The sequence below is a fragment of the Achroia grisella genome, unplaced genomic scaffold (assembly GCF_030625045.1).
Source record: "Achroia grisella isolate CSIRO2021 unplaced genomic scaffold, CSIRO_AGI_Agris_v1 utg558, whole genome shotgun sequence".
NCBI lineage: Eukaryota > Metazoa > Arthropoda > Insecta > Lepidoptera > Pyralidae > Achroia > Achroia grisella.
This window is the reverse complement of record NW_026712938.1, coordinates 2,256,001-2,280,351: the sequence shown is the minus strand read 5'-3', so window position 1 is coordinate 2,280,351 and position 24,351 is coordinate 2,256,001. Positions and strand designations below refer to the sequence as shown.

The window sequence follows — 24,351 nt, the reverse complement described above, 5'->3', positions numbered from 1 at the left end:
ATAGGTATAAAAGGTACAACATGAAAAAACTAATTTAGAACTTACAAGAAATATACGTTACACTCGCAATATCGATTTGAAACGAATGATTACTATGATTATTCCACTTAAGTAGAAACCTATATATAGGTAATATTTAAATAGTTCGGGGATGCGTTTACCTAAAAGAGGCCTATCCAATAAAACAGAGTCGTCATTGAACTACTTTGTAACAAACTTAACCATCTGGAAGGCATCCATGTGGATACATCATGAATTTCCTTTTCATCAAAAACATATATTATAATTAATCAAATCTTAAAATAGCTCAGTACGTACACACAGTGATCTGAAATAAAAACCTGTTAAGGGCGTGTCCGATTCGCATAGAGGGTTTTTAAAACATATTATTATAGGTAAAATAGTAATTAATACTCTGTTATTATTTTCTCATACTTTTAGATGTTCTTTTATATCATTATATCATATAAGAGAACATTTAAAAGTATAAAAAGCTTAGCCCAGTCAAACCATTTGTTATAAAAACAGATGGCAAATATATTTGTTTGTAGATCATATAATGACGTTTGAAACAAAACGTCATCACACTTCACTAATTTCAAAGGCGTTAGGTACTAATTTTTATTTCTTCAATTCAGCACTGCTACATACATAGGTCAAACGCACACTATATTATTTATTCCGTTTAACTCTTTTAATTCGCAACCCTAACAAGTAAGAAAACATAGATACATACTTATTAACCACGGAGGCCAGTATGACTTTTAATCTTCGGCTCCTTATAATTTAGATTCATTTAAAATATTTAATAACTGTTATAAATATCTAGATGTATTCACAATATTACCAAAATAGGTATATAGCAGGTTTTAAAATGAAATATAGAAAATTCAACTGAAGACTGATTTTAATTTTTATCATTAATCTGCAAATTTATTACAAGTTTATTAAAGTAATAATAAGTGTGATATGGGAATGTTCTAACCATGGGGTATCGGCCATGCGGTATTGCAAGGCTAAGCTTCCAGGGTTCTTTGTGAGATTATAAAAGAGAAGTACCTACGCTTAGTGCGCAGATAAGATAATATTTACGTAGGTACTTAGTGTCACTAACGGAAATTTAGATTCAAAATATTAGGTCTCTGGACAGTAAAAAGTAATGAATAGTCAGTGTAAAGTGTAATATGTAATAAAAACACATAAATATTATTATTTTTGGTGTCACAAATTGGTACCTTTACTTAAGGTAATTTAATTTTCTTTCAATCTAAATAATATGATAAATATTTATTTTTCTTCAATATATTATACCTAGTTACTTGTCAATATAATTGTTATTTTTACCTGTTTAAATAATAATTAAAAGGATAATGTTCACAGTATATTTAATATTACATTAAAGTCTAATTAAATTATTTCTGTTATAACGAAGCTTCTCACGGAGTAACCAATATATGCCAATTTCTACGCGAAATTATCAAGAAAGCAAAAGCGTGTTTAAGGTTTAAGCAAACGGCAATGGTTGATGTTAAACAGATTTACATTAAATACGTGTACATTCAACAATGTTAAAACACTGGTGCTTACGTGAGATAATTAAATCGTTATTTACCTACTTTATGCATTAGCAACATAATTCCGTATTTTCATTAGATTCGCTTGGTTTATTTGTGAAATAACAGAACGCGAAAATAACGTATTATTTATAGCTATAGCAAATTCGAGTATAAGCTTTAGAAAATAAAGAACTTAAAAAATAGCTATGTTTTTTAGTTGCCTGTGCAGTTATTTGAACATGTGCAGGCTAATCAATATCGAAAGCGATATTGTAATTGAACTTATCTGCATATAAAGTAAGAAGACTTTGTGTTTCGGTAGAAATTTAGTCAGGCATGAAATTTAGTCCTATGGTATTTGCTATAGTACATAGGAGACAAACTGTGGGCGTCACATGATGACGTGATATCCGTGGTCTGTCACACATCTAGGCGATGGTAGCTACTTATCATTACGTGAGGCATCAGTTCATATACCTACTATTCCAAATACATTAAACAATAGTTAGTGTGCTTTATGACGTGAAATGTCATAGTATTTCAACAAATAGTGAAGGCATAAGGGCATAATAATAGACAAATCAGTAGGTACCAGTACGAGTACTATGAGAGTAGACATTAAGTATATATACGTAAGCACCTACCTATCGTAATATCTAATCTGTAAAGCTAAAACTTTGTTGATAAAGATTAAATTTAACTTTATGGAGAGCTTCTATTATGGAGAGCTTAATAAAATAAGGACAATCTATGTAAAATCTTATTTATTGTGTTAAGAAATTAATCACATTACTCTTTTATCCGTTTATTCTAAGTAACATTATAAAGAGAGAGAAAGAGAAAGAGATAGGATGTTGTTAAAATAGGTTGTTTAATACATCAAATAATAAATCAATATTCTGATAATCTGGTACCGAGACTATCAATCCGTAGTCCTCTGCCATAGATTAAAAATAAACCGGTGTAAGTAGAAACAAATAATCGTGGCATCGAATAAGCTTATCGATAAAAGAGTTTATTGATTTGGCCGTTTATTAATTTTATTATAAACGTAAATTTATATTGACATAATATGCAATTGTATACGGAATAAACAAAATTGTAAAATAATAACATATTAAACCCATCATAGACATGTATAAAACACATTTGCCTTCCATAACCATTTATCTGTATCTTGGTGGAGAAGCCGTCTAATTCCAGGATGAATGAATTAATGATACGCCAGAGGAGGTCTCCTTTGGCATCTAATCGTTCAATATCGATTTACATCCAATCATTCTTCTTTTGAAACGCTATCAAGACAAAACTGAATAAATCATAACAGTGTCAGTTAGTTCTTTAATTGACCATGACTCTATGAATTGATATCTTGTTAGTTAGTTATATAAATAATTCAAGGGACGAAAAGAATTGGCCATTTTGTAAAACGGCCAATTCTTTTCATGTTATTACATCAGAATTTGTTTAAACTAATTTTCAGGAAAACAGTATCGAGGTCATATAGATACTATTGGATCTATCAGCACGACTCATTACTAACAATCTCTTCCTATGTATATAGGTTTAGTGAGTTACATATTTATTATCAAGGCAGTTTTAAACAGTGACTTGTTTTGTCCGCAACAGTATTATGAATTAAATATACACATATATTAAACATATCTGTCACCGTTGTCTACTGATTTAATATATTAAAATATCTAAATATTAATAGTACCTAATAATATAGGTACATATCTATTTATGTTATTTGAATGTGTGAAAATATTTAGATAAGCGCCATTTAATAGAAACTAGGGATTGTCCATTAATCACGTGAGGCTTGAAAGGAGGAGGGATGAGATTGACAAAAATCACGAAAATATCACAAGGGGCCTCCGTCCCTCTTGTGATATTTTCGTAATTTTTGTGTAGTAAGATATTGCGTGTATTTATTTTTATGGCAATCAAAGACAACCTGTAACCTATTCTAGACATTTTTATCATGGCCTTTAATTTCAGAATAAAATAAGATTACAATTTATACCTGTATTTAAAGATAATGTTATAAAAAAGGAGGGGGAGGGGTGGGGAGTTAAAATGCTAATAAATATCACGTGATTAATGGACGGCGCCTTAAGAATGTGAATAAACCACGGGGTTTACATATCACCATTTTTTATTTGATTGACACCAGATTGATCCTTTGAAAACCAAGCCGTTACGAATATTTCCTATATTACATGTATTAATAACTAAATAATTACCTGGTTCATTATACCCTATTGTACCCTATATATTATATAAAAAATACAATAAACGGTAGATATTGATGTATCTACAGTCTATCTTTTACCCAAACTCAATCTTTATTGTTGATTTTTGTTATTTACTTTACCTGTCGGGTTTAACCTTTTTAGAGCATTATCGCTATAAAGGGTTTACAAAGTCCTTAAACGGAATAGTGTTTTGTTACTTTTGACAGCCTTTTGTTATACCTTTATTCGTTCAGACTCGTCTGAGAGATAAAGCCGTCACAGACAGGTGTTTTGTATATTTTGAACAGGCATTAATTAAATCAATATTTAACATATAAAGTGTCTAAGTCTCAAAGAGGTACTTAAATAAGTGAACTGTTAACATACTTGATATGCAATATTATAATATTAACATGTTATTAAATAATTATACATATTTGTTAAGGAACATTGAATTATATTATATTATTATTGCACATATATTCTACTAAAACAGACAACGATGCAAAAATTGGTACACGACAGCCACACGAATGAAATAAAAGTACCCACAATAAAATTGTCTACAACACAAAAAATCCATATTGTGTGGTGGTAAAAATATTTACAAAGCTTCCAGATAATATAGGTATATATGGACTTATCTGAAAGAAAACTGCATGAATGGCTAGTTTCAAAATATTTCTAATCAATTAGATAAAGAGTTTATGGAAAATTAAAATTAAGTAGGTACCTATATATTTCGTTACGTAATATATATTTTGTACCTACATTTTGATAAATATACAAATTGATATATATTATTGTTACTAATCAATATACTAAACATGTTTATTATAAAATTTAATTTATATTATATTAAATTTTAATTTATATTTGCGAACGAAGGACTGTATATGAATGAGGCTGGTAGATATAATTATGCAGACACGGGTTTTAGGAAGCAATAATATAGTATTATGTACAAAAGTAAATTAGTTAGCAGAACAAGAGTGACAATGACATATATATTTTTCTATATAAAATAATAGACAAAATACATAAATAATATATAAAGAGATGCGTCGTGCACAATATTAAAACCTTTACCACATCGACGTAGACACCAACAAACTTTGTTAGTCAATTGACAGTTTTATTCAACTCTCTGGTGATAGGAACACAAATAACAACAATAACGATAGATTGCGTTTATTATGCCTACATATTACAAGTCTGCAATATTATCTTATCTGTACTATGATCTATTTTTGAACGGGCACAGCTAAATTATAAACAATAATAGGCTATACTCTCTTTCTATAGCAAAGCAGAAACTGTTTGTTATTTGCTTCAAAAAAACTATATTCGGTATATACATATTAGCCACATATTAATAACAAAATTACCTATATATACAGATGTGTTACCTACATCTAGGTATAAGTTTAATACATGTGTATATATATTTACAAATATCAATTATATCTATCCATTTTATAGAAAAGTCAGTAAAGGATTTTTCTGCCTTGCAAGATGAAGGCTTAATAGGTTCCGCCGTGGATTTTCACCGGGAAAGCCGATACTGAACAAAGCTTAATTAGAAACCGGAAATCGTGCCTATAGCCTCACAAATGTAATAGGATATACGTGTAATAGATTGGTTAACCTGTATTAACGGCGGAAATTAGAAAGCAAACGAAGTCAACAATATCTCTCTTACTTAATAATTTGGTTGCCAATGTTATTACTGTATTTACATCATTATAATAAGTATAAGAGACTTAAGTACAAGTAATGTGTAATATAATTACATTTTATTTCAAATTATTTATTTCTAAATGAAACATTGTTATATATTTGACTTCGATTTTATCAAAACCTATATATCTATAAGAGCAGCATGACTTTTCAATACCTAAATGACTATGTATTCATTGTTGAAAATCTATATAGAAATAGAGACAAATAACAATAGAATCAGTGAAAAAATACATTGTCTTATTTTGTAGACAATGTATTATTTTTAATAATTATTATCATCCTTTATATTCAAAACATCTTGTAAGTCAGATCCTCTTCCATACTATATGTACTATATATGTATCATATATAACAGCGTTTAGGTATACATATAAAATGATAAATTGGTTTAGAATTCCTTCCTAAAACTGGTAACTCAGCGACATACATCAACTGATGCCCCTGTTATTGCTGGGTTTTATTTCAAGTTCTTCTTTCACGCCAATATCTGTATGCTTATGACTCCGTAGGACAAAAAAGAGACCTGTAAGAATAACATGAATTCTTTTATCATATGGAGAATGAGAACGGAGAAAATGTAGAAAATTAAGCGTTATAATACACTAATTAAAATAATAACAATGTTTATATATTTTCAAGTAAATTACCAGGTGACATTCGCACGCTTAGCTAACTAAAAATGCACAGTCACAGCCATTAATGCCAGTCATAATTACTTAGGATCACAAAGAAATAAAAAAAAATAAAAGGGTACCGCTCTAATTTTTTACAAAGAAAGCGCTCTGAATATGTTTATATAGATATATTTTAGTGTTATGGAAATTTATATCTCTACCTTCCAGTTACACTCTAGTTCTGATAAATATTGTTGAAAATAAAAATCTTCCTATCGGTTTTCAATATCTAATCGCCTGTAAAATATATTTATAGTAATAAATGCAGCATAAGTTATAATTCTAACTATACATAGTGTGGATATGTAGCAAAATGTTATAGTTATACCTAATTATAGCTACAATAACAAAATAGTAAGGTTTATAGTATTGGAATAATAATTTTAAGTATTATTAATTAGCTATAATGGTAAGTATTCGATGCTCTACAAAGTTAAATGGTTAAATTTTGTACTACATACATAGGTATTTATTTTTGTTACATGCTAAGCGAGTTTTACATTTTCACAGTATGCTCACTGTAGATGATTACATAATTAAACAAAAAACAATCTAAAGTTTATACACTACCTAAATAATCTACTGCCATCCTACGAAAATCCAACAAATTAAGGTCTGGAAATCGACTAACTACATCGATAGTTCGGAAGAATCGGCGCCTACAATTAGAACCTGATTAATGTAAGTACTAGAGAATGAAATAAAAGCTTTACACTGTCGTGGTTATTATATAAAATTGTTCACAGAAGTTTCTTTGAAACATCACCATAAGCACCTCACGGAACAGAATATTTTTAGTTTACAGAGATGAAGCTGCAGTAAATAACTAGTAATAAAATAGTTTCTAATAACAATTCAGTAAGTTTAAGTATCAATTATAAAAAAAATATAGCTTTAAAGAATTTATTTGCGTAGTTTTATAGAATTAAGCATACATAGGGACAGACAGCGACAGCGACTATATTTTATACTATGTAATGATGATTGGGGTATTGTGAGGCATTGTCAATTATGGACGTAATGATGAACGCTACAGTTAGCTTGTCCACATTTTAATTTATATTTATATAATTATATTTAAATAACGTGGCAGCAGACAAGCCTGCCGCCGTATCCAGAATTAATTTTTGTATTGTCATCGGAGTTACCCGCTCCGCAGAGTCATCCAGAAATATAAATCCACCTAAAGTTTCTTTCGTATCCAATTTGTACTCACGGCCTTTATATTAGTGGTAGCTAGCTACTACACCACAATACTCATACTATTAATAATAGCTTGTTACGTAATATATCTAGTACTGTACAATCAGTGTAAGCGTCAATGCGTACAGTTACACTATCTCAACTTTCAATACAGTGGTCTCGAGTTCAGACTTGACCGACACGAGAGATTCGTGTTGCGTCTGTTTACTTGTAATTAAAATGCATAAATAAATATATATTATTATGATCAGATAATAACTCTAAAGAAGCCGTAAATTATATCCCACACGTTGGGGGGGCAGGAGGAATCAAAAACGTGTGTGACGTCTATTTTCACTATCTAAATAATGAAATATTATTAGAATATTATAGATATTGGAATTATTAACGAAAAACTTAAAAAATTCCAAAGTCATCTATATAAAAATAAGTAAAATTTTGTTGCAACGAGGTTACACACTCACTGTGAGAGGAACTTCAGCGTGCGGCTGTCGGTCCCTCGTATGGCAGAGAGAGAAACTCCGAGCTGTTCCCGATACTTGTGGATCACAACTCGTGACCCACAAGCCTCGGGAACTGCTCGGAGGGGTGTAGGTTTAAGGGGCCCCTTTACCGATGTACGTCAATACTCACCTTCACCTCTCGTGCTTCTCTCTCTGGTCATCCAAATCTGATAAGAACATACTAGAGCAGCATTATACACATGTATTATCTTAGTAACTATTTAGTGTAAATTTGGAAAACATGTAACACAACCACACTAGGGTTTCACAAATGTGAACAGATAATAAAGATGCAATTAATGAAAATTATGGATAGATAAAGAGCAACTTAACAAAAAAGTATCATATTGCATGTTTGATTATACAATATATCAAATATTACATAAGTCCCTGTACTAAAATGTTATTTTAGTACATTGACTTTAACGACTTTGATACAAAGTTAAGTAATAAAATAAATCAGTCGCACTCACCTGATAAGATATACTGAGGTGGACTTTAAAGTTCTCTGGCACACCTATTTCTGTTGCTAAATAGCTTACTTTGTAAGTTGTGTTTCGTTTAAGAAACTTAGATTCAAATACAGGATATTAAGGTATTATAATTTAGTCCTCGTGAATGGCAAAGCATTAGTGGTATAGGGGTGTTAGAATTTATTATTCTGCGATCTCATGGTTCCTTAATTTCTATAGGCGACTGTTGCCACTATTCATTCACCCATGTCAATCATATTACGAACCTCAACAACTATATCTTAAATACAGTTATTTGACACAGTAGCCTTACCCTTGAAACAAATGCCGATCGCTCAGAGCACAGAATTCTCTATTTGAAATTTATAATATACCTGTGAAATCTTAAAAAGGTTTTATATCCTTAGTGTTTTTAGAATTTCTAACGACTAATAATGTCCAATTTGACTAAACACTTTAAATTTATTAATTTATATATTTTTGATTACAGAACATTAAAGATCTTTGAAAACATTTAGCTACCTATTTATCAAAGAGTCATAAAATAGTCCAATATAAAGTAACATGGAGTAAATTATCTCTGTGGCCAATAAATAGGATAAAATATAGTTATTACTCCCGTCTATTTCAAGTTTAGTGGAGACAAGTTGAAATACGATGGTTCTATGATAAATCCTCCCTTTGATATAATGTACTTACGTACCATAAATTCCATTGTAATCAATAAATCTCATAAGGATATGGTATATATATAATATAATATATATATAATACCAATGAGATGCATATTGGAGATGAATGTTACAGATTATAGATTAGCTCTATGAATTATTTCCTGTCATTAAATATATGTACATATATTTAATGACAGAGAGTTTAGTTTCAGACTTATAAATTTTTACAATCTTCATTAAATGGCAAGTAGTTACAGGGATGAGGGCGATGATCTATTAATAACTTGAAAGCAAGTAACTAGTCTGCTTAATTACGTAAAAGGAAGCTAATAATAAGAGGCTATTGGCAGAATTTCAGGAAAGCTCAAACTATCAGTTAATGTTCCTACCGACTTAGATAAGAAAGATTCTCAAAGGCAGATAAATAAATACACAGATTACATCAATCCCAGTGTACACAAAAAATAGTACGCACAGTAATGATTCTCTACAAATAAAAGTCCAAAAGGACTGTGTAACATTTTTTTATATAACACAGTCCATTTGAAGTACTAAAAAAGGTAGACCGTTAGTAGTCCTATAAACATAATACACTAGATACTAGATATTGATATATATAAATATATATGAATAACTTTGCTTTAAATTTTGTCACTGATTTTTTTGTGAAGTAGCAAAGTAGAAGCTATCTTTTTTCGATAGTGGTGTGTTGAAGGTGCCTCTGGATGCTGACTCTGGAGGCGATAATGAGGATGTAAATTGGCGTGTAGAGTCGGGTGGTGTGGGCGCTATCGGCGGGGGGTTGCCCGGGCCGCCCAACCTGTGGCGTATCTGTTGCGCCACCCGGCCGCGCCCGCGCCCCGCGTGCGTCGCCATCTCCCGCCCGACCAGACGCGCCCGCCCGGACTGAACGCAGTCTCACGCCGCGCACTCGCTGCTTCGCCGCGCGACACCCGACACCCGACACTCGCGGTAAACAACGAGTTTTCCGCTCGAAAGCACGTGTCTAATGACTGTTACTTGTTAAATCTAATGTGCGATTTTTTTTGTAATTTATGTACTTGTATTGCTATTCCAAATTTAAAAATTAGGAATTATAATTTAGGTGTCAATTACAATAATATATCGTTTTTATTGGATGGTATTGTTGGTACGGACAATGACATAAATATGTTACTTAAAGAAATTCTAGTAAATTGTGATTATTTTCAAATAATTTATTAAATTAATTACAACAATAAACATTACAGGTAGTCGTGGCAAAATCTGCGAAACTTTATTATCGAATTTCTAAAATAATTTTTAGTAAGTTTTTGACAGTTTATGGCCGCCATTTTTATTTTCTACTAACTGTCGTTAGGTAGCCTGTAGTAGTCACTCCCACAATAGGGATAAATCTTAACGCACCCCATTTATTAAAAATATCGGCCAAGGCCTTCAGGCTAGGCACACTTACCGCCAAAATCTAATGTAATTCGTATATCATATTTGAGATTAAAAAAGGAGGGTATTTTATTGGCGGTTAAATAAAAAGTTAATATAAACTTTAACCTTCATTAAAATAGAATACAAAATGTTTATAGTTATGACTTAAAACAGTCATAACATTCAAGTCGATTTATAATATAATGTTTAGGCAGACAATTTTATTTCACTAAAAATATTACATCTACTTATATTTTTAGATTCTGAAAGGTAAACTATTCGCATGACGGTAGCTATTTCCAACAGAATTCTGGTTAAATCACATCGGGCAACTCAGGAACTCACTTCAGTCAGTATTTACGTCCACACAATAGGTAGGAGGGACCTTTCCGTCGGACCCGAGAAATATCATCCGTCATTACAGCTGTATCTGCATTGATACCAGATACCCTTTGTTGCTTACAAAGGCCATTCCACTAACTTAGAGACGTTGTTTTACAAATCTTAGTTAAAATGTAGGTATAGTTATCTACATTTTAACTTTTTGACATTGTCCCATAGTAATATGTATTATAATTAACATATGTATTATATACATATATATTTCCTTTCGTCTATGTTTTTATAATTATTTTTTTTGCTCCATAATTTTACCTATAGCCCGTAACAGTGCTATTTATTATTGTATATTCATTCTTGATCTCCATTAAATATCTGTCTACTAGTATATAATATAGTCCCTACAAACATCTTCTATTTCAAAATAGTCTTGGAATCGAGGACGAATATTGAAGATAAGAAAAACTAAAAACTATTATTATTTATTATTAACATAACCTAAATTCTTTTATTTTGTATAAGTTTAAATCAATTTAATTATGTACTTTTAAATTACTTTAATGCTATAGTTCTATATCGGATTTTTCTATTTATAGAATAAGCTACGTCCTATTCTTAAAAACTAAAACCTCCTATAAACCTATTACAGTTTTTCTCACTTTCGTTCAAAAGAACAATATATTTGATTTCGAAAGGAGAACACAGTTTTATAGACAGAATACGTTTTTTTTAATACATACAAGTTTAAAATTAGATTATGATCTATATCTCTACTCTGCATGCTACTAATAAAATATCTGTATTTATTGAGTGTAATTTATAGTGTGCTAGTAGATAAATTATTGCATGTATTTTTTAATATCCATAAACACACTATAATATACTCTTAAAATAAAAAACTTAAATACACACATACGTAATTATTGATAAAGGATCGGAATTTTTTTTAAATTTTTAGTGCCTGCCTTCTTCAATATGATAAATGAAAAAAAATCCATTACTTTTAAAAAATGCTTTTAATATTTATCAAGAATAATAGTTATACGTAAATAAATTTGCATAATTCAATATACAATATCTTGTCCACATAGTTAGACACGTTTCCAGCATGTATATCTGCATTTATTTATACTATTCGCTTATAATGTTTACGTTAACACTATGTTTTTGTATATATGTACACAGAAACATTTAAAACTTAACGTAATCATATATTAATACATTATGTTGATATCTATATAATTTATTCTATTAAACTTTAATTCCTTAGTTTTAGTTTTAATTACTTATTTAATTTTGTCTTTTATTACTTTAATTATTTGCTCTTCTGAGACCCACACACCACTTCCTGTGTCACACTGTTTTGGGTTGACAGGAAAAGATATATCTTAAAGATGAGTCTCCTCCTTTGCAAACAAAATTTCTAAGATGGATTTGAAATCTTGTATTTAAAAATGCAATAAGGAATATATAAATAATTTAAATTGATTTACTTCAATTTTCTATTCTCCTGAGATAACATACCTACTATTGACTTACGATATAAAATGTAATCGATGTTGCCTTCGTAGCGTTCGACTTAAAAGCATTTCGCTGTACTTAGATAATTTAATTTCGAATCACAGTAGAATCGTCGACCCCTACCTGTGATAAATTCCGTGAATATATCACAAATATCTCGCATTATCTCTCACGCGATAACTGAATCGATACGCAAACTAAAAGATAGCAGAACCTGTACATATATATAATGAAATGCGGATAGTCAGTTTGTCACATAACGTTAAATATTTTGGCGTAGAGACATCCAGCGTCAATAATATTTTGACATTTAACACGTATAAAATAAAACTTCTCTTATAAAAATTGTTACTTCTTAACTAAACATATTAAAATTCGAATAGCATTTAAATTAACATAATAATTATTAAAGTGCTGTGATCTATTAAGAAAATCAATTTCGTAAAAACTTGAATCTGTTAAGTGAATAGTTGTTGTAGTTCAAGTTTAATCAAGAGTGTAGTGCAGTGGTGGTGGATTGAAGTATTGTTCGGGGTGAACCGATGGTTGGCGGTGCCCGGAGCTGCTAAATCGATCCCGCCTCACCGGCGCGCCTCTCGTTCGTAAGTGCAGCACATGCATCTGTGCATCATAACCATTACTGTTTTTTATTTCTTTTATATTCTTAAGTATGTTTAAAGTAGTGTAATTATACAAATATTCATTATTTGTATAATTACACTACTTTAAACGTCTCATAAATCGTCGTCAATAAACGTCTGTTTTCGAAGTTAATTAAATTAAATGCATTTTATATTTGAACTTACCTATTTTCTAATAGGTGATAATGAAATGATTCTCCTGCCTGTGCTAACAGTATATCCTGGCGGGAGACCAGTGGCGGGTGATAAGATAAGCCTGAAGTAAAGTCAGTTAGATGAGCGTGGCGATTTGAAGAGTAATTAACCACTCTAATTTCCAGGGGGACCGCGTGAAGGTTTAAGGTCACTAGTTCGCATTACTAACAATACCGAACTGAGCTTAACTATTGTACTACTATATATTGCTAGTTAGTGCCTTTGTATTGCTGAAATTTTACTTAGGTCAAATGACATGTACCCTAAAGTATCATAGCTCTGTTAGGTATTATAATATCGTTACTGATAAACCAATGTATTAATTATATACATACATACATACACAATAAAAACAACACGGCATTTTTGAAAAATCTACGTATATGTGATAACCGTCAAAAGCGTTTTGGTAGACTTTAAATATAGGTATCTATTTTATAAAAGCGGTTGATAGTCAGAATGAGGAAATAAAAGAAAAATACAATTCAACTGATAATACAAATGTCATATATATTGGGTTGGAAATTACTAGAGACATACTGTATACTACCACAGATAATATAATATTACATAACTACCAAGCTTTTTCCATTACAAGAGTGAACGAATGAGAATAGAGGTATATAATAAAATAAAGTTTACGTCTGTATTTACAAACTGATACAAGGTTTTATAAATGATCCCCATAACCTCGTATGTAGCGTATCGCTGTTATTGGCAGTTTTTTAGCAACGTTGCACATATATCTTTTACTTATAAGATACTTTTCGGTGTATGAAAAAACATTTCTTATGTTGTTTTAGGTATAGAGTCAAACAAAGAAAAAAGAATGTATAAATTCCTAATTATTCTGTCATTTTTTTGTAATCTGGAGGTAAAGGTCTAGAGTAGAGTGACCTGTAACACATATTTCTAATACTAATTATGACTTTCCCGAAAAAAATTCAACTATGCAATCTACTTGCCTATTAATTAACTTTAATTTTTACCCCTCAATAACAAATAAATAGAACAATATGTTTATAGTATATATATATGTAATAAATAATTTGATTCTAAAAAAATTTATAACATATATAGTAGTCAAGTTATCTTTTGGGAACTAAATAGTTGTAGGTACTAATATACATATGTATTTATTATTACATGACATTTATGTGCCTACAGAGATCAAGACATTCTACTTTATTATCGTTTGTCTCAATAATTCATGTACAACATACCAAATGTCACATCCGTCGCAATTTCCTCCGGTAAATAACGAGGATATTAAATATTTTTCGTGTTTAGTCAAAATACACACCACTGCTTCGTGGAGAATTGCCAGGCACATTGTTTTCTGTTTCTTTTTAATCAACTGTATACGACTATAAATTAATGAAGTCAGTATGTTTGGGTGTAAGACCATGGCAGCGGCTACAACACAAAAATACTTTCGCCAAAAGCACAATCATAAACCAGCAGGCGGGTAATATTTATTTACATTACACTAAACGTTCGATAAAAATATTTACAATAGGAATACTTAGGAGGTATGTGTATATCAAAGTGCCGACCCTTTTCACCATACCCTATAAGCTTTGTTCAGTTGTGATACAATAAATATAATATTTATTATACAAACTATTTATTAAACTATTACATACAGTCGTGTGTACATATTGGGAGATTGATAATAATGAGGACTTGTAGATCTGTTGTTACTATCGTACCACATCAGGTCATCCTCACCTCTGAAGTAGTTGAAACAAAGGAACCAACGCATATAACTTTGAATAATTACTACCTCAGTACTAATATCTGACTATAGTGATGCCGACTAACAAGAGTGCATTTTAGACAAGTGAATTTTAACTAATGTATTTTTTGGTCTTATAATTAATACTCACTACTAAATTTATTGTTAAGTCTTCCAGATGTTCATTACATAAACAGAGATACATTTTGTTTGATTGCTACACATATGTATTTACCTACAACTTGAGCAATCAAACACTAATGGCCAAGTTATTCTACCATATTCTGTGTTCAGTACATGTATCAACGATTACTAGGACTTCCATGTTGATTTCCCGTCCAGATAACGTAGCTATTATCCTTAATAGCTCGAATATTAATAATAGTTTAAAATCCTGAAAATACACGACATAATAAAAACCATCAGAATTTGATAAGTAACAGGAACGTACTCTTTTCTTTCTATTTTAATGTAGGATTGTTATACAACTAAAAATGTATAAGTATATTTATGAAATATAATATATTTAATAATATATTTCATTTAAATATATAATTAAATATATATTTTAATAGCCTGTTACAGTTAACAAAAGTAAGTTTCAAATATGCTTCTAAACGATTTATACCAATAATTAACATTAATAAAATATGCACCACAATAATAATAAAATTTATAGGAACATCAGTACGAGAATCATTATAACTTACGATTCTTTATTCTTTAAAATTTGTTATGTATTACAAAGAATGTGGCATCAAAAAATACAAATTTTTCCTTAACTAAACTTCCGAAATAGCGGCGGATGCTCACAATTTAATGAAATTAAAACTTCCTTTATTTTTCTTATACAAAATTCGGCATAGGATTTACATTTGCATAGAACAGTTCGTCTTTTCAATATTCCAACGTGAACATTATTAAATAATTTGTTGTGTTATAATAGGGATAACTTAGACGAATAGTGATTTTAACTAAGAAATTTACCTAATTATAAGTAACAAGTTTAGCTAAACACGATAATTAAAAATAAATTATTTATATACCAGTATACAGCATATAGCAGTATACCACTCCTTCATTCTGATCCATAAAAACACCTACCTACCTTTAAACAATACCTTCTACTGACAGGAGAAATAAATTAAACATTATATTCAAAGTAGCCTCTGATTTTGAATGTAACTTCAATAGCAAATTGTGTTAATTACAAATCTATATAAGTAAGGTCAAAATCAATACAATTTACCATTGAAGTTACATTCAAAATCAGATACACCAATTTACTTGAGCGGGTGTTATCTAACGAAGATTGATTACTTAAATATATAATCTGTTAGGTAAAAAAGAACATGGAAGCTGACAACAACAATTATTTTAATTATTTAAAATAATTGTTGTAGTCAGTTTCCATGTTCTTTTTTTAGTAATAATGAAATAGTGCTCCTGTGTTACAATATAATTACGTAGGTCACACCACATAGATAATAAGCTATGTGGCCACTCGTCTCCATTAGGTATCTACTACTGATGATCCCCGACTTTTATATTGGATTCTTGTAGACTTTTTAAAAAGTTGTCTGCTTGGCGGCTGAAATAGGTAAAACTAAAGTACCCTAGTTTTACCTATTTCAGCCGCCAAGCAGCTTGCTTTGTAAGTTGTGTTTTGGTTGAAGGGTGGAAATAAGGCAGTGAAATTACCATGAGTCGTTTCTTGGGTTCGGAGTTTTGTAGCGCGCTTTGCACTCGCCCTCTTTTTGTGCAATGAACCTATAAAAGCCAGTAATGACCAATAGCATTAAAATAGTTGGAAAAAATATGGTAGTCCGTGGAGCTATCAGATGCAGATCAGATACTTTGTTATCCATTACAATTATATTAAAGAAATATAGTGGATGTCGTTAAAAATCACTGATGCACAAAAATTACATAACTACAACAACATATCAACTTATGAGATAGTTCAAAATTCGCTAAAATATGTGCTCTGTCATAAAACTATCTATCCTAAAAGTTAAACTTATTAGTCTGCCTCAAAAGTTTTTATTATTATTATATTTTAATAAAATAAACGAACTTCTGTGCCAAAATGATATATCATAGCCATGAGTAATGAAACTATCATTGTACATGTTTATCTGTATTTTTATGGTTTTGATATTGGAATATTGCAAATAAGTTTATCATTAAGCAAATAGGTAGGACCTGGGTTGGGCTTTGAAACGGAAAATACGTACATACTTCTTGTTGTTTTTAATATGATATCTGTTATATAGCGTGAGCTAAAAAGAAAACATGAAGGAAAATTATATTATTAATACAATATTAGTAATACACAAATATTTTAAGTAACGGGCTATTTTATTGAGACTTTTACAATTTATAATACGATACTAGTACGTTGTTACCATCCATTAGTCATGCAAAATGTGTCTGCCGTAAATTTTAAAAGCATTTTTTTATACACTTTACGGGAAAAGACACTCTATTTTTATCACTCGTTTCGTGCACGTGAACTTTATTTACATATTACAAAATGGAAAGATCACTGAAAACTTAGGCCAAAAACATCATAGCGCTCATGCACATCTCATACATTGCAAGTGTTTTCACTGGTGAGGATTACCGTCTTATATCGGATATAGCACTATATAGGCTATCTTTAGACTTGACTACAACAACGCAAGCATTGTTGGATTCTGACAGAAATAGGTAAAATGTTGGTACCCACCCAAGTGAGTTGTACAAAATTCAGGAACTGCGCAGAACGTGTTATCATCCGTTCCAGTGGGAATTTTTGGAAATCCCTTCTTAATGCTCGCTTACGTAACACAAAGAAAACCGTTTCAAGAAAGATTTCATTTTTATGAAATTGATTTTCGTTGTATGTACGTTCATATCAAAGTTGAATTGTGCCTAATGATCACGGAAGACTATTTATTAGGTTAGCTATTTACTTTCGCTTCTCGGTACCTACACATTTACCGTTTTGCTAGTTTTTAGGTATAACTTAGTAGCATTTATTACAGACAGGAAAGATTTTTTAGTTAAGTACGATGTCTGTATTTTTTTAAATTTATTATTGGTTCCTCTTGAGAACAGTTGTTATCAGTTGTTCATGATTGAAGATACAAAGAGTAGGTAAGGTAGGATACTACTTAAGAAATATAAAATGAATTTATCAAGCAAGTTTTAGTTTTAATGAGTCACTAAGTATAAATTACTTTACAAAATAATATTTAACGAATTACAGTAGACTGTTACAGGGAATGAAAATATTAGAAAATGTTATAAGAAAAACGTACTAATACAATAATACCGAGAAAAACATTTAAGTATCCGCGTGTAGATATATACTATTTACTTAGTTAAATATAGGTGAATGTTTAGTCAATTTTATAAGACTTTCCTTTTATCAGAAATATTAGTTTTGTACTACATAATGGTGATATTTATATCTCTAGTATGTCATTAAAAAATCGACTTATTATGGATTTATACAGAAGTTATTCTGTCACTTCACGCTTTAACATCTCCTTTACATTTCGATGTGTAGAAATATTAAGGTAATTTTATTTTTATAATATATATATAGAAAAATATTCGTAAAAACGAAATGAAAACGGATTTCAACGTAGAAAATATTTACAAAGCGACCAAAAACCAAGTGTCTGAAATTTATTTAATACTAGCTGTTGCCTGCGACTTCGTCTGTGCGTTTTCGTCGTTTTTCGTAAAATAAGTAGCCTATGTCTCATCACTGCTCTGCCCCTATTGATTATAAGTGATGAAAAGTATACTATACCTACCCATTAGTATGAAAAATAATTGTACCAATTTTCGTTAAAATCTTTCGAGTAGTATTTGTTTCTATAATGAACATACAGACAGACAGACATACAAAAATTTTATTGATTGCATTTTTGACATCAGTATCGATCACTAATCACCTCATGATAGTTATTTAGGAAAAAATTTTCATGTACATAATTGACCTCTTTACAGATTTATTATAAGTAAGTATAGAAATATTTAATGTTTGATTTTTTTATATATAGATATGATTGAAATTAGTATTTAATATCTACATAGATATGGATATCTAGATTATACGCTCTAAAATAGGTAATTTTTGCAGTTCTTTTCTTAACAGAATTTTGTATTAATACATCAAACATTACAAAAAAAATTCTATACGCGGCCTGGGTCGCCTACCCTCTTCACTAAGACTTGCGCGCGGTGATTTTCATAGAGCTTTACTGACACCTATGAAAACCGCGTTTTCTTTACTCACACGCTCAACCTCCATTCACAGTGGGGCGCGGTTACAAACCACTTCGTACGTCTTAAGATAAAGGACAAGTCGTTTGAGTATAGAACAATAGCCACGTAGAATTGTACGACAATCCTGATAAAATGATACTGTCATTAAAGGAATGTTTTAATCAGATTGTAACTTTTAGGTGTATACGCTCTTATACGTTTTTTTAAAAAAAAAAATATCGAATTCAATTTTTAAGTATATTAAAAAGTATAAAAAATATTCAAAACCGCCAGAATTATATATTATAAGGTATGTTTAGGTATAGCGTCAGGCTCGAAATCTTCAATAATAATACAACAGCATAAAACAGTAGCACGCCAGGTTAAAGACATTTATTAGATGTATAACCAATTCATAAATCTGACGCATTATGAAATATTGCTCTTACATTGCTTACAGTACAATTTCAATGGAATTTCCTCCCGCGTGTGACCGTTTATATTGTGGATCGTCAAAATCGTCAGAGATATTCCTAGAGACTAGAAGATTTGTAAAATAGGGAGTGATAGAGGTTATTAAAACATAAACTCTACAAAAAGTTTCACGTAAGAACTACAAAAGAATTAGTGACACGTCCGCAAACTACTTTATTTTATTTTCCACCTTCGGGCATAAGAAAACGAACTCGTGATAACTTTCAGACCTATTATTTTTATCGTTATAGGTGATAAAGAAAACTTTTAAACGTTACATCAGAGTATATTTTAGTAAACATAGGCTGATGTAACAATCTATCTAATTATAATATTATTCAGTAAGTACCGAGATATGTATTGTACTAATCTCTACCTGAAAGCATTCTCTGCAAATATAAAATATTTTTCACTCCAACATATTATGTATAAACCATTAAAACCATAATGTGATACTTACAGACAGAGTGATACTTACTGTAACCTAGTTGTGTGGATTGGCGTCTAAACTGGGAAGCGGACTGGCTCTGTCTTACATCACAGACCCCCTCCTCGGTAATGACATCAGTAAACACTAATGCAAGTATTATCCATACCCTGTTACAGTTATCTTAATCTATTTCGAGTCATCGCTAATCAATGCATTCCAGTATCATATTTAAATTAATAAATAAAATATAAGAAGGTAATATTTTAATACATCAAAGACAAAGGCATTTCAACCCCTAGAGTGTTCTTAGTTTTTCGAGAGCTTTGAAACACAATTATACTTAAGAAAACTTTTTCTTGTTACCTTTTTGTAAACTTATTATTTAATCAAATAGTAGTATACTTATTTACAAACATTTCTTGTATCTTCGTTCCATTGGTATTAAAATGTTGGACTTAATTAATGCACACTACAAGGGCAATCGGATGTTTATCTGTAGCCAAACACAATTATTTCTAGCAATATTTATTTTATCAAGTCCGTGTACAGAAACACCAGTGGCTATTTTGAAACACAGTTACGCCAATCCAGAATTTGGATTAGTTTGTAAACCATATTGTTCATTCCTGTACCAATTTTTATTGCTCCTAAAAAGTAAACCAATTAACGAGTCAAGGCAAGTTGCATTGTTTTCCAGAAGTTGGGAGATTGCCAAACCACGTAACCACCAATTGTTAATTCTTAAAAAGTAGTGAAAAAATCTTTTCTGAATTAGTGTAGCACGCAAAAATCCAAAAACATTGATATGACCTACCCACATACATCATCTGAGAAAGACCTAATACACGAGAGCGTGTGCTTTCTGTCATAATTTAAAATTCTGAGAACCCTCGGCCTAAACTGGATAAATTAAAACAAGTTTAGCTAAATATAATTTTATAGACTATTGATCTATTTTGACATAAATATTACAAAAACAATGTAACACAATAGGTTGTGACGAACAGCCGTCATACAAAACCCACAAAATGACAAAATGTTAAAAATTTAAATTACTCTAGTAATTTATCTCAGCCATCTTCGGATTTAAGTAATTTATTGAAAAAAAGACAACAACATAATTATGATATATGGTGAGAAATCTAAATAGCTCAAAAAAGGGAAGCCAATGATAGATAACTAAATAGAATAAAGTTTTATCAATGCCGAGTATACCTAATACTCGGCATATTAATAAGCGTCAATGAGTATGACAAGACATCTTTTTTTGTTTCTACAGTAACATTTAGCAGTAACGTTTTTAATAGTTTTAATTAAATTCAGTCATTACTCAAATATGCGATAATGCTGCCGAAAGAAAAGGTAATGTAATTTTACCCTAATTTTCGTATTAATAAATGATTATAATATCTTTTAATACATATGCCTATAGTATTAAGTAAGTAGGTATTACTTCAGTATACAATTCAAATAAAAATGAACGCTGAATCATGAAATATGATGTATCTATCCAAGGTTAGGCTATGTCCGGATACGGATGTTGATCAGCTGTCCGCTAGAAGCTAAATTCAGACACGTCATTAGTAATTTGTAATAATACCTCAGATAACCCAAATGATGGCGTCCATGAACCGTGAAGTATTAAGATCAACTTCCTAATTTTTAATTTGATCAATTTATTACCACATCATCAGTGCTTGATTGAAGAATGATAATTAATGGTAATGCAGTTAGATTATAAAACCAATTAAATCCTAGGATACCTGTAAATTTTCCACATCACAATTTTTTATTGTATTAATTCATCAACGAGAATTCTCTAAGAATTTTTACTGTTGACTAATTGCGGTCAATGACGAACACCGTCTATATTTAGGACTAATTCTATTTTTAATTTAGTAGTTGTTTTACTAAATCCCATTGTAGCGGCGCGCAGTGTTGCGCTAGATATTGCAACGGTGGCGATATGAGTGGTGCGCTGGCACTCAGCCAAAAATCAAACGACACTTAATTGTTTAATAGCTATCTTACATCTGTCATCATTCCAGTTTTTCATTTTATTGGTTTATTCACCTGAATCTAAAAGTATATTGCACTAACCGCACATACAATTAAGTAAATAAAAAGATTTTTTGTAATAATTATAGAGTAACACAGCGGCTGCGTTCACACTGCCGTGTGTTTACATATAGCTTCGAATGATTTCCGATCCTAATAAATTTGTTCTAGTAGAATGTAGGTAAACCATTATATGTCTTCTTGGCTTAAAACAGATGTTACTCGTTCTGCTTTTTTATAAAATCCGGCTGTTTTAAAAATATAAAACCTATAAATTGTTGTGTAACAATTCTGCATATTGCAATTTTTTTTTCAGAAAATATATTAGGTTCATTATAAATTTGCTTATTTTCCATGTTTTTGTAAGCTCGATGTGATATCTTTTTGTCTTCCATCTATCTCTACTTCCTGAGTATATCATCTTTCATAAAATCTAGTCTACATATATCTTCATCTGATATGAATAGTCAAATCATCCGCATTTGCGTCTAATACCCACATGTACATTCCTAACAACATTGTCTTCATCTTTGATTTGGTATGTTACGAAAGTAAACAATTTTCTTACTACCATAAATAACTAAAAGAAAACATTGTGTCTTTGATCATGCGGAACGCATTGTTCCTGATCCCTTGATAGTTTACAGAAGTCCTTTATTTTATTGCGAAAGTAATTTTTGTTAATTAAATATTCTAAATTTACCTACTCATAGAGATCTGCAGTTTTTATACAACGATTTTGTTAGGTGCAAATATCTGTAAAGATAATGTCTATGAATATTTCAAGAAGATAAAGCCAATTATACGTACGTAAACATATCTAATAGATGGTCACTACATTGGAAATACATTTCAAGTGCAGGCAATATCGATTTCACTTTATATGTAATACTATCAAAATCGGAATCCAATATTATAGTAATGAAGTAAATAAGCATATGATTGGTGTTAACAATAATTATAACTGTTAGTTGTCATGAAATCGAAATTCCAAATGCTATAATTAAATTTAATTTTAGTTTTAACTTTATTAAGGGTTTATTGATAAAAGCAAAAGTTAAATATTATGTTTATAATTTTTTTACAAACTTGTTATATGTTGAGACATAAATAATGGATTCTTCGTACAATTTTTTACTGTCAATCTTAACCCTATTTTCTAAAAATACTAAAGTATAAAATGTTGCAATAAAAAAATCTATAAATTGCCTAATACCGTATATATAATATAGTATGTATGCCTAATACCAACGGTATAATTATTAGGCGCAAGTTTAACTATTTGTAACCATTTTGATTGTTATATTTAACTATTCAAGAATTATTCATTGGATTAAAAAAATTGTTATTAACAAATTGGCCATTCATGCGTAAACGTATTTAATATTTTAAATTATAAATACATTTTTTAAGATAACATTATGAACATTCTTCTATTACTGATGAATGAGTGATAGAAGAATGTTCATTACATTTTTTAAAATTAGGCAACTTTGGAGTTAAATTTTACGACTGTGGAGGTACATTTTTTTATTTTTAAGTTCAATATTAATAGAAATATTAAACAGTTAAGCCCATTACAGAATGGATTTATTGATATTCTTTTTTGTTTCCACTCTGTAACAAACAAACTGTGTATTTTATGCCTTCCATTACTTTTGTTTTATTTCACAGATGGTAGGTATATATATGGCTGATCCAAAATTAAATCAAAATAATCTCTGAAATTGACCATTATCGTCATTATTGATTATTAATGCATATATTAATCAAGAACATTTAGTTACTTGACACAGTATCTAAATCATGTTGATGAATCACTAATGTATTTTTCGTTGTAACTATAGTACATAACGTTGTTTGTTACTGATTAATATAGGCCATGAGATATATTTAGACAAACCATCAGTTAATATATTAGTATTATGAGATTACCTGGTTACTACGTACAACAGATTATTTGATTGAAGTGGTTGTGTAGTGTACCAACATTCCACAGTCTGATTTGCCTACTTCTCTGAAACTAGTAAGTACCTACAATGAATGCGAACAAATTGTTAGTGTTACACGTATCTGACGTATGTATATTCGCCACAACGATATGCATTTCTATAAGACAAAAAAACATTGTTGTAATGATTTTATTTTTCACACTTACTACTCAACTCTCACTATCGTTAATATTATTCATTATATCTCTA

The 24,351-nt window shown here is 30.2% G+C and overlaps 1 protein-coding gene across 3 annotated transcripts in view; it reads left to right on the top strand.

The window, feature by feature from the left end:
- The first annotated feature begins 9,987 nt into the window (after positions 1-9,987).
- Positions 9,988-24,351, top strand: part of LOC131848399 (potassium voltage-gated channel subfamily H member 8-like) — a 78,626-nt gene continuing 64,262 nt past the window's right edge. For 2 of the 3 annotated variants that reach the window (XM_059198232.1, XM_059198230.1), the window contains exons 1-2: positions 10,003-10,100; positions 12,735-12,953. The gene's annotated coding sequence lies outside the window, so the exon portion shown is untranslated. Of the gene's footprint in view, positions 10,101-12,734; positions 12,954-24,351 lie in introns of all 3 variants that reach the window. The other variant, XM_059198231.1, reaches the window with a different exon arrangement.